The sequence below is a fragment of the Mustela putorius genome, unplaced genomic scaffold, assembly GCF_011764305.1.
Source record: "Mustela putorius furo isolate JIRA1106 unplaced genomic scaffold, ASM1176430v1.1 tig00000129_pilon_pilon_pilon, whole genome shotgun sequence".
NCBI classification, from domain to species: domain Eukaryota; kingdom Metazoa; phylum Chordata; class Mammalia; order Carnivora; family Mustelidae; genus Mustela; species Mustela putorius.
The window spans coordinates 12728315-12739806 of NW_025421290.1; positions in this window are offsets into that span (position 1 = coordinate 12728315).

Genomic DNA, 11492 nt, shown 5'->3' on the forward strand with positions numbered 1-11492 from the left:
GGAGTAGCAGCATGGAGCCTAGAGCTGATTCAGAGAATTATTTTAATTTGAGGACCGTTGCCCAGGTAAATAACAGCTGCTTTGGAATCATTACAGCTGAAGTGGTCAATGAATAATTTACCTTCATATTTAAGCATAACAGATGAATATTTCAGGGTTACCAAACCATATAAAAAGTCTTAAATATCACTAGTTCATCTAGCTGTTATATTTTAAAGGGAACACTACAAACAGATAGTAGGATGGAGAGCTGCAGCCTAGAGAGTTTTGTTGGGAGGTTGTGATTCATGATGGGGAACATCAAAATGATCAGAGTAGGATTTGGTTTGGGTAAACAACCCTAAAATCTATTTATTTATTAAAATTTTATGCAAAATGTGTTAAGTCTTTGAACTGGCAAACTTGGGCAGGGAATCTTGCAGAACATCTTTTTTCCCATGAAATTTTCTTTTTAAATTTATATTCCTTACTTACGAGGAAGCTAGTCCCACATTTCTGGCTTTCTAGTGGGTTCTGGCATTTTATTCTGAATATTGTACTTAGCTAGAACCAGGATATGCAGAGATCTATTTTTTTACTCTAAGGGGAGTTTATAGTTTTATTTTATTAAAATTTTTTAAAATTTATTCATTTGAGAGAGAGAGAGAATGAGTGATGAGAGAGGCAGAGGGAGAAGCAGACTCCTCACTGAGCCAGGAACCTGACCCCAGGACCCAGAGATCATGACATGAGTGGAACACCTAAACCACCTGAGCCCCTCAGGAGCCCCGGAGAGTTTTTGTTTTTTCATTTTTTTTTTTTTGTAGTTGATAGTTTCTTTTATGATTACAAACACAATATATGTGTATTATAGAAAATTTTAAAAATACAAATAAGCAAAAAATAAGACTATAAAATACTATTTTTATTATTCAGAGATGATTCCTACCCACCTTTCATTATATATCTTTCCAGATTCCCTTCAATTATGCATATATATGTATTTTTGTTCCTAGAATGAGATCATACTTCATTTGCTATTTTGCCACTTGATTCTTAAAGTCAAGAGTCTCTGCCTTTCCATATAAATGCATTTTCACCTTATCTAATATCCAGGACACATTCACATTTCCCCAACTGTTAGGGGAGCTTTAGAAAAAATTTAAAACTTAAATTAAAAATCAATCCTTGATAAAAGAATGTTATTCTAAACACTTACCTAAATTCATTTGATTCAGAAAATTCATGGGAAGTCTTTGGTAGGCTTAGTGGTTGATATTGATAATCATGTGATTAATCTGTTGCATGGATTAATTGATTCTGATTACAACCATAGAGTTACCAAAGTCAAAGATAAACTGGTGCTCTGGTAAGTTCAGGGACTGAAATGATATCCATTCTGTTAAGAAGTTCCTAATAAGGATGAAGAAACATATAATGTGAGGAATTTAACAGTCCTCATATTTGTAGCCTTTGCTTTCTTTTGGGTTACTTCATGTAATGTATGAATAAGGTTTATTTGGTCCTTTGGAAAAGACCCGGGTAATTGGTGACCACTAGCATATATCCCATAAGTGAGTTTTTTTCCCTAAATGATATCCTATGTCAGGGAAGAGTTACATTTATTCTCCTAAAGCCAAAACTAGGCCAAGGGAGGAACTTTTTTTTTTTTTTAATTTTATTTATTTATTTGACACAGAGAGAGAGAGATCACAAGTAGGCAGAGAGAGAGGGAGAAGCAGGCTCCGCTGAGCAGAGAGCCCGATGCGGGGCTCGATCCCAGGATTCTGGGATCATGACCTGAGCCGAAGGCAGAGGCTTTAACCAACTGATCCACCCAAGCGCCCCGGGAGGAACATTCTTTATCCAGAGTCTCATCAGTTGGTATTTAGAGGACAGGATTTAAGACATGGAAAATGTGGCTTGTTGCATAACACATACATATTTTATTCTTAAAAAACAAATTTCTGGAGTAATAACACTGTAACATTTATATGAATGTGTCTAATTTTCTTTTTGTCCTCACACCGAGTTTTTTTATTTATTTGTTTGACAGAGAGAGATCACAAGTAGGCAGAGAGGCAGGCAGAGAGAGAGAGAGAGGAGGAAGCAGGCTCCCCGCTGAGCAGAGAGCCTGATGCGGGACTTGATCCCCGGACCCTGGGATCATGACCTGAGCCGAAGGCAGTGGCTTAATCCACTGAGCCACCCAGGTGCCCCCACACCCGAGTTTTTAAATAAAAATGTTACCTGGAGCACCTTGGTGGCTCAGTTGGTCAAGCATCCAACTGTTGGTTTTGGCTCAGGTCATGATCTTGGTCCTGGGATTGAGCCCCACATCAGGCTCCACACTCAGTGGGCAGTCTGCTCGATAGTCTCTCTCTCTCCCTCTCCCCTATTCATGCTTACTCTCTCTCTAAAATAAAAATAATTTTTTAAAAATGTATTTAAAACTTACATATTCAGTAAAATTTAATAAATAAAAAAGGGCAAATGTAACATTACTTTCCTAATGAAACAATTATTAGTATTTTGATGTGGTTCCTCCAAGTATTTTTTCTATGCATATGCCATAGTTGCTATCATATACATAAATATGTATGTATGTGTGTTTATATACACATACATATATCATATATACTTATATATATATAAGTATATATATAAGCATATATAAATATATATATGTACATTTACATATGCATGTGGTATGTACTTGTATATATCTTTATATATCCATATGTACCTAACAATAGTCAAACATTTTCTTCTGATTACTATAGTTTTTCTAATCAGTATTTTTTAAATGGTACATAATAATTTTATTACAGTGTTCGATACTTTATTTAGCCATTCCTCCTATGTTGGAAGTTTATTTTGTTTTCTATTCAGGACTCAGCAACTCTGGCCCACCCACCAACTGTGCCTGAGATATTCTTCCTTCCCTTTCCCACCCGTTCTCAGGGCATCTTTCCAGGATCCACATTCTTGAATGTTCCCTTAAGGAGCTTGATCTCAGGGGTCAAGCTTCATTTTGGCTCTCTTACTCTGCTCTACCCTGATGTACTTGACATTTTGAACTATTCCTTCTGGTAAAGCTGTCTTGCCAGGAAATTGGACTTGTTTTTTTGCCTCTTCCCAACCCTGTCTATATCTTCCCAGCTCATCTTGGGTTTATAGATCTTGGCTTGGGCCAGAGCACAAGGCCTTAGCTCACTATTGGGTGAAACTCAGGGTGGCAGGGGAAGGTCACTAAATCTGTGGTTTGTACCTATTAAAAATGACTCTGGGATGAGCAGCTTTTTTCATAACATTTTCTCTCATACTTAGGATTATTTTCTTAGGATAGAATCACAGAAATGGAATTACTCAATTAAAGATTATGAGTACTTTTAAAGCTATTAATATTTACTATCAACTGAATATAGCTAATATTTATTAACTGGTTTTGAGACATTATCTCATTTACTTCTTATAACAGTCGTATACATATCCTCACTGTGGATAAGGAAATGGATGCATTGAGAGTGTGTGTAACACTACAATGCAGCATTTTGATCATGGCACCATCATTGTTTATTATAATTCAAGGCAACGTTAGGCTTTGTTAATGTATTTAACGTAATTTGGGGGGTTGGGGAGTATGGTAGCAGGAAAGGTTGGTTAAAAATTTTGTTTCTTTTATTATTTTAAAAATTTATTATTAGAAAATTTTTTCAAACACTAAAGTAGAGAGAATAATATACCCGTTTTCTAGATTAAGTAATTATTAACATTTTGTCCTGTTGGCTTTATCTTTTTTTGTCTCTCAACTATTTTTTTTTTAATTTAAAAAAATTTTCTTAAAAAATTTTTTTTAATTTAAATTCAATTAATTAACATGTAACGTATTATTAGTTTCAGAGGTAGAGGTCAGTGATTCATCAGTCTTATATCCAGTGCTCATTATATCACATACCCTCTTTAATGTCCATCACCCACTTTCCCCATTCCCCTACCATCTCCCCTCCAGCAACCTTCAGTTAATTTTGCTTCTTTTAAAAAGTAGTTGTGAATTTTTTTCTTTCAGCATTATCTGTACAAAGATTCTCAGATTGATGAGCACCAAATCTGTTTTAAAGACAAGGAGAAACAGGAGGGTTCGTTGTTGACTTGCTCATCAGATAGTCTAGCACCTACCAGATGCATACACTGTGATAGGACCTGTGTGGGTGTTGAGCTAGAATGCAAGCTCCACAAAGGGAAGAGGAGAGGGGGATCCTCCCTACTTTGTTGACTGCTGTATTTCCAGAGCCAGGACAATGCTTAGCACACAGTGGGTGCTCAGGAAATATCTGTCGAATGAATGAAATTATGGTCATTGTTTTTACCAGTTAGGATTAGGTCATCAGTGAGTGACAGAAACTTCAAAATAGCAAAGACTTAAGATGGATGGAAATTTATTTCTTACATAAAATTAATCGAGAGAAAAGCAGTCCAGGCCATTAGAGAAGGTTCATAATATCAGGGCCCAGTTTATTAGTATATTATTGTTCTGTGTTCCTGAGGTTAGGCATGTGACTTTCACTTTAGGGTACCAGTGGACTGCCTGAGCTCCAGCCGTCACATCAACATTTCCAAGAAAAAGAAGGAAAGAAGAGCATGCTTCCTTTCTTTACAGGCACTTCCTATAAGTTGCACTCAGGGATTAATTAATTAGTCAATTAATTAATCAGTCTTACACTGGCTAGAACCTAGTCACATTGTGAATTCTAACAGCAAGGAGGGTAGGAAATGTGGCCTTTGTTATGGCTGACTATGTGCCCCAGGTAAGACTGGAAGCTCTATTACTCTGGAGGAAGGGAAAAAAATATATTTTGGGGACAACTAGCAGATCCCTTGGTAGTAAACTGAAATCTTAGGAGGTGAAGCCATATATATTTTAAATTTTAAATAACCACATAAAGGTTTTATATTATTGAAACCAAGCCAATTCTATAGATGATCGAAGCACAGAAAGAATATAGTTAAAAACAGCTTCATAGTTGAGGCGTTGGCTTGGATATGTGGTGGGTAGCAGGCACATTGGAGGGCAGTCCAAGGGCAGCAGATGTTTTATATTAGGTAGTGGTGGTAAAAATACAAAAAGAAAATTACGATGGTTATGAACAAAATTCTATCTACTTTTGATCATCAAGAAAAGGTCAGGGTAATAGTTTCAGAATCAATATATTTTGTTTAAAAGGTACTTTTATTTCCTTTAAACAACTTTTTAAAGCCATGTTACTTGGACCTCCCCTTTCAAGCCTCCTGAAATTCTTCTGTGTTTAATCAGTGGTTCCTCAAGGCCTCAATTTTCTTTATAAGGCTCTTCTGTTCCTTTGCGGGGCGCAGAGCACTTAGGAACTCTTGTGGCCAATGGAGATTTCTCCCAGAGTTAGGGAACTGTAGTGCCCCTGTTCAACAACTGCTGTCTCAAAATTCCCCAACATAAAAGAAGGAAAAAAGAATCCACATATTTTGAGGCTGAATTTCTTTATCTTATTATTTAAAAACATTACAGTTATATTACGTATTCATCAAAGAATTAGAAAACAAGGGCGGGCAAAATGAAAAAATAACTTGTAATTCCACTTTCCAGAGATGACCACAGCTAATATTTGATGTAATCCCTTACAGACGTTTTAATGCCTTAAAAAAATACATAAACAGTTATTTAAAAAACACTGTCAGATTAATGTGTTACAATCCGCACTTTCAATGTAATCATCTAAATGAATTTTTTTCTTTTTTCTTTTGTCAAGAAGTGTAATAACATCATCATTTCAAAGGGATGTATAATGTTTTGTTGGGGGGGGGATGTGGAAGGGTTGATTTTCAGTGATAGGAAATATGTTTGCATTGCTTCTTTTTATCAGGAATTTAGGAGAACTGCTAACTCACAGGAGCTGAGAGGGACAGAAGGCTTGAAAGAAGGTCATCAGAGAAGGTTAGTTTCACACTTGCCTGAGGGTGAGGGAGTGAATCTAATACCTGGACAACTGGTTGCTCCCCAAGGAGGCCGTCTGGGGAGGTGGCGGTTGGCGGCGGGGATCACAACTGCCCCTTGCCTGGGGCTCCTGTCGGAAGCCGCCTGAGCCCAGGTGAGAGCCTCTCTGGAGGCAGATGGCACTGGGAGAAGTCGCATCAGGCCAGCTGGTGTTCTGTAAACAGCTCTCCTGTGCTGAATCCTTGCCTTTGTTGGGGGGTAAGAGCTCTGCCAGATTGGGGGGTAGATTTGTAACTTCTTTGACTGCTACCTCATTCCTCAGTTACCTCAGCCCCTTATTCCCCAGTTGCTCACATTCTGCTACCAATAGCTGGCGTGCGTTGAAGGCAATTACTTCATGAGCTAGGTATGTGCAAGCGCTTAAGCCTTCCCACTCAGGAGCCTTTAGAAATAAAACTCAGATTAGGTAACAGCTAGGGCGGGATAATCAAGGACGTTTTTTAACAGTGACATAATAACTTTTCTCAGTTATTTCCTATTGTTTGAAGGGGGTCATTATCTCTCTGTGAAACCACATCTGACATTGAGGCTGAAGTGAATTGCTGAAACACTTGGTCCTTACCTCTGAATGGTAAAAGCCCACCTGCCTTCATCTAATGGGTTTTGCACCATCAGGACACCGAATGGATGCTGGGTACTGGCAGGCTGCCTTGATGTTGTGCATTAAGGGTACATATCTTATAACGTAAGAACTACACCTGATACAGATTCTGCTCCACAAGAGCAAACTTGTTCTTTCTAGAAGATAAATGACCTCAGGGATCATTGGCTTTTTAAGTGTTATACATTTTTGTGACATTATGAAAGAAATGGGGGCTACAATAAATCACTTAGTATTATATTTCCACTTTCTGGATAACGGATTGGGTGTAACGTCCCCAGCAAATGTGAGCAGACTACAGAGGGGGGTCTAGAAATAGGATAGGATACAAAATATGTACAACAGAATTGCCCAAGAAAGTCGTGTTACCTCTCCTCTGATACGACTGGTTATCGAAATATAAGGTAAACGCTCAGGAGCAGTGTTAATGATTGATGGGAAATTTATTTATTTATTTAAAGATTTTATTTATTTATTTGACAGACAGAGATCACAAGTAGGCAAAGAGGCAGGCAGAGAGAAGTGGGGGAAGCAGGCTCCCCGCTCAGCAGAGAGCCCGATGCAGGGCTCGATCCCAGGAGCCCTGGATCATGATCTGAGCTGAAAGTAGAGGCTTTAACCCACTGAGCCCCCCAGGCGCCCCAGATTGATGGGAAATTTAATGAAAATAAAACCTGGTTAAGTTTTTCCTAAATAGGAATTTGAAAAGGTAAAAGTAGCCAGGATAGCAGGGACTCAGGTTAGGGGAAGTAAATGAAGACGAAAACAGAAGAATTCAGAGGACATTCAGGAAACATTGGAACTTGAGGGGAATGAGAGAAAGAAAGGAAGGGAGGAAGGGAAATCATTACAGATACCATTCTTATGTAGTGTAGAAATAAAGATATGTGTCAAAATGCTAAAAATGGTTTTTCGGTTAGGAAAACTGGAGTTTCAGTAGGATTCACATGTTAAGTGAAATTCTGCATATTCAGAAGGATCAGTTTGACTCTTTTTTGATAAGACAGAAAACTGCCGCATGTTTCTAGGGAACAGCCTTTTTAAGGCGTATTGCCTAGAAGCTATTCCTTCTGTTAGTAGTCATGAAGTTAAAATAAGTACCTTCTTAGAAGGAAACTGAGATCAGACACCTAAGAGGAGTCTTGTAATTTGGCCGTCAAGGTTCTGGGCCACTGGGCTGGTGTTGAGAGAAACAAACTCTGAAAACAGTTGAGGAAACAGAGCTAGGGGATCATAAAACACTCAGCTAAAGGTTACACTGCTAAATATTGGCATAGCAAATTCCTTCATGATTTAGATACTGCTGCGGAATTCAGTGACTCTGGGGTAAGTTGTAGATGATTCAGCAGAAGTCAAGTGAACAGACAGTATTAGGGCTTTATGGTTAGATGTACTTCATATTTTTCTCAGCTTCTGTGAAATGTTGGCACTGGAATAGATGGTTGGAACCCTAGCAAAGGCTGGGGAAGAGGTCATGGCTGTGCAGGTGGGCATGTTGAGTTGGCTGTTATTAGTGAAGATAATATTGGATCAGTCATCTAGGTAGAGTCAGCCAGGAGCCTCAAATCTGCAGGAGTCATGAAGCTGAAGTGGTGGGAGGTCAAAGATGGAAGAGGGAATTTCTAGGACATAGTCTCCAGACAGGGTCAGTAGCCAAATGTTTTGATATTTTGCTGTTAAGAACTTCTTTCTGCCTTGCTCTGTACTTGGGTCTTGCCAGCCTTTAAGCAGCTGTATTTGGGAGCAGCTGTTAAACACAGAATATTGTATTTGTGAGAAAAAGTTTGCAAGTCTCAAAATAGTGGAGCCAACCTAAGCAAAAGAAGAGACAGGGTGTTTGGGATAGACTAGAAGCAAAGCCTGGAAGGCTGTTGGGACTTTCCATATCTAGTCTTTGTTCCTCTTTTATCTCTGCTTGGTCTGTTGGGAAACAAGCTTATTCTAATCAGCACTGTCTGCACACCCCTGGAGCCTTGTGTCCAGGCCTGCACTCTGCTTAGGAGGAGGCAGCATGATTGTCCAAAGGACTACCATAGGTGTGAAGCAAGAGCTAAAAATGGGTAGGCCTGATGCCAAAGGGCTGGGGCTAAATCACTGAGAAAAAGTCTGCAATTGGGCATAAAACAGTCTTAAGCACATGGGAGATTAGTAGTGTGAGAAGGTGGGGATGGTCTGACTGTCCCTTGTCATCACTAAGGTTAAACCATGAGGGACCAGAGCTGGGTCACAGCAGAAAGGATTCAGGCTGGATGAAAAGTGGGAGGTGGTGGCAGTGGAGAGTGCAGGCATCTTGATGGCTCTGGGGAGCAAGTGGAGGTCTCTCTTGTAGCTATTTTGACAAACAGGTGATTCTTGTCTCTCTGGAATGATGTTTGCTCTGTCTTCAGGCAGGGTGGTGGCCTGGAAGGGCCCGTCAGTCCTTCTTAATTTGCAGGACAGATTGTTGGTTTGGTCAGAGAAGTTCTGGTTTTTTTCTGGCCGGTGTCTGAAGGGACTTCATAAGCTCTTTGGCATTTTTCTTAGGGTTACAACCATATTGTGCCATTAAGTAATTGTCTACCTTCTGTTTCTTAGTCTCACGTTTCAGTGTCTAGCTGACAAAGTACATGTATGTTAGACTTGCAGGTTTGGGACATGTGTTGTTGTTTATTTAGAAAATGATTAAATAATACGATGTCCAGGCCGTTTTTTGCCTTCAGATCATCTGGTGGCTGTTCCACAGATATGAGACTAAAATGCTTATTTTGTTTTCAATCACGTGATTTAATTTTTCAAATTAAATTTTAAAAATTTCATAATTATATGCCTTCCAATTGCAAAAGAAAGTAATGAACATTTCCTTCCCTCAATTGCTTTAAAGTCAACATTTACTTTATTCAGATACACATGATTTAAGCACTCTTCTCAGCTCACAGTGTGACGGTAGAAGGGAGAAAGGAGTATCTTATAAGGAAGTCCTCAAAATCAGCTCTAAATGCTGGCTGTCTTACGTATTCAATGGAGACCTTCAGATGATAGCAAAAAATCAGTTGAAACTTTCATCTAATACTTATCAGGAAAAATGGCTTCACATGTTTCCCAGCCAAATGCACCGTGGCAGAAAAATTATCCTGAAAGAGCAGGAGTGTTGTTAGGGGTTACTTAGTGCCTAGAGAGTCCTTGGAGTATAACTCAGCCTCCCATTTTGATTCCTTTCCCAGGCACATTCATCTCTCAGTTGCAAGTCCCCGTCTAGGTTGGTGGTGTCTCTGACCAGCTGGAAGTAGTTTAATGGTGAACAGGATTCTTTTCTAATAGAATGAAGCTGTCACCAAAAATAAGGCCTCTGAATAGCAATAAACAATGTCTGTATCTGATAATTACACACAAAATTTGTATGCGCCATACATTTTGACACTAACAGACTGTTTTGCTTCCAGATGGATGTCAATTTAAATCACCCTATGATGCCTTCTCTCCCATACCACCGACTTCCCCTCTATCATGGTCCTTAATGACTCAGATTTCATATGGAATTTCAAATTTCATCTGGAACAGTTATGGCCCCAACTGTCATATTTACTGGGCGGTTTTGTTTTATTTCTCTGCATTGGGTAGGTTTGGGTGAAATTACAAAGACTTATGTTCAGAGGTATATTAGCATTCCACAGCATCCTTCGCTCAGGGGAGAGGTATTTTTGAAGGAAGTGTGCGAACTGAACCCACCAGATGCCCAGATGGTCAGTCAGATGACCATGCACAGGCAGCCTGGGCTACAGCAAATGGCTTGTGTGGTCCAGGAGCCTACACTGGGTGCAGAGGGAATAGAGGATGGGAACGTATCTTATCTTTGAGATGGGCAGGCAGTGAGAGGCCAGGGAAAAGCCAACGGCATGGTGAGGCTGGCAGCTGTAGAATTCAGTTGTTCTTTTTGGATGAATGGCTGATGTTGGCCTTGGAGACTGGGCTGCTGTTTAGAGCGATGTCTGCCCATGCCGGTCTTCACTCCGGTTTTCCCAGAAGTCCTTTTAGAAATGTGGGTGCTGGGGCACCTGGGTGGCTCAGTGGGTTAAAGCCTCTGCCTTCAACTTGGGTCATGATCTCAGGGTCCCCGGATCGAGCCCTGCAGCGGGCTCTCTTCTCTTCTCGGTGGGGAGGCTGCTTCCTCCCCCCCCCCCCCCCGCCTCTCTGCCTACTTGTGATCTCTCTCTGTCAAATAAATAAATAAAATCTTAAAAAAAAAAAGAAAGAAAGAAAGAAAGAAAGAAAGAAAGAAAGAAAGAAAGAAAGAAATGTGGGTACTCTCATTAGGCAGGGCATTTCCTCCTAATTTCAGATTATCCCCAAGCACTAGTCTTGAAACCGTTGTTTCTCTTGTTTTTCTTATGATAACATTCTTTATCCCATTACCAGTGGTTTCTGACTTATAATGATTCGATTTATGATTTTTTAACCTTACGATGGTGTCAAAGTGATAAACATTCAGTAGAAACTGAATTTTGAATTTTGAATTTGGAGCTTCTCCTGGTCTAGAGATACGTGGCACCATACTCTCTTGTGATGCTGGGCAGCCACAGTGAACTGCTCTGCTGTCAGCTACACAATCACGAGGGTCAACAACTAGTAAATAGACTAACAACCATTCTGCACCATACTGTGATCTATTCAAGTCTTGGTCATAGAGTAGGCTTTGTGGTAGCTATTGGTTCAGAGCACATGTAAGGTGGGCTAAGCTACCATGTTTGGTAGGTTATGTATATTAAATGCAATTTTAAAAAAATTTTTATTTATTTGAGAGCGAGAGAGAGAGCACGAGAGGGGAGAAAGTCAGAAGGAGAAGCAGACTCCCCATGGAGCTTGGAGCCTGATGTAGGACTTGATCCCAGTACTCCGGGATCATGACCT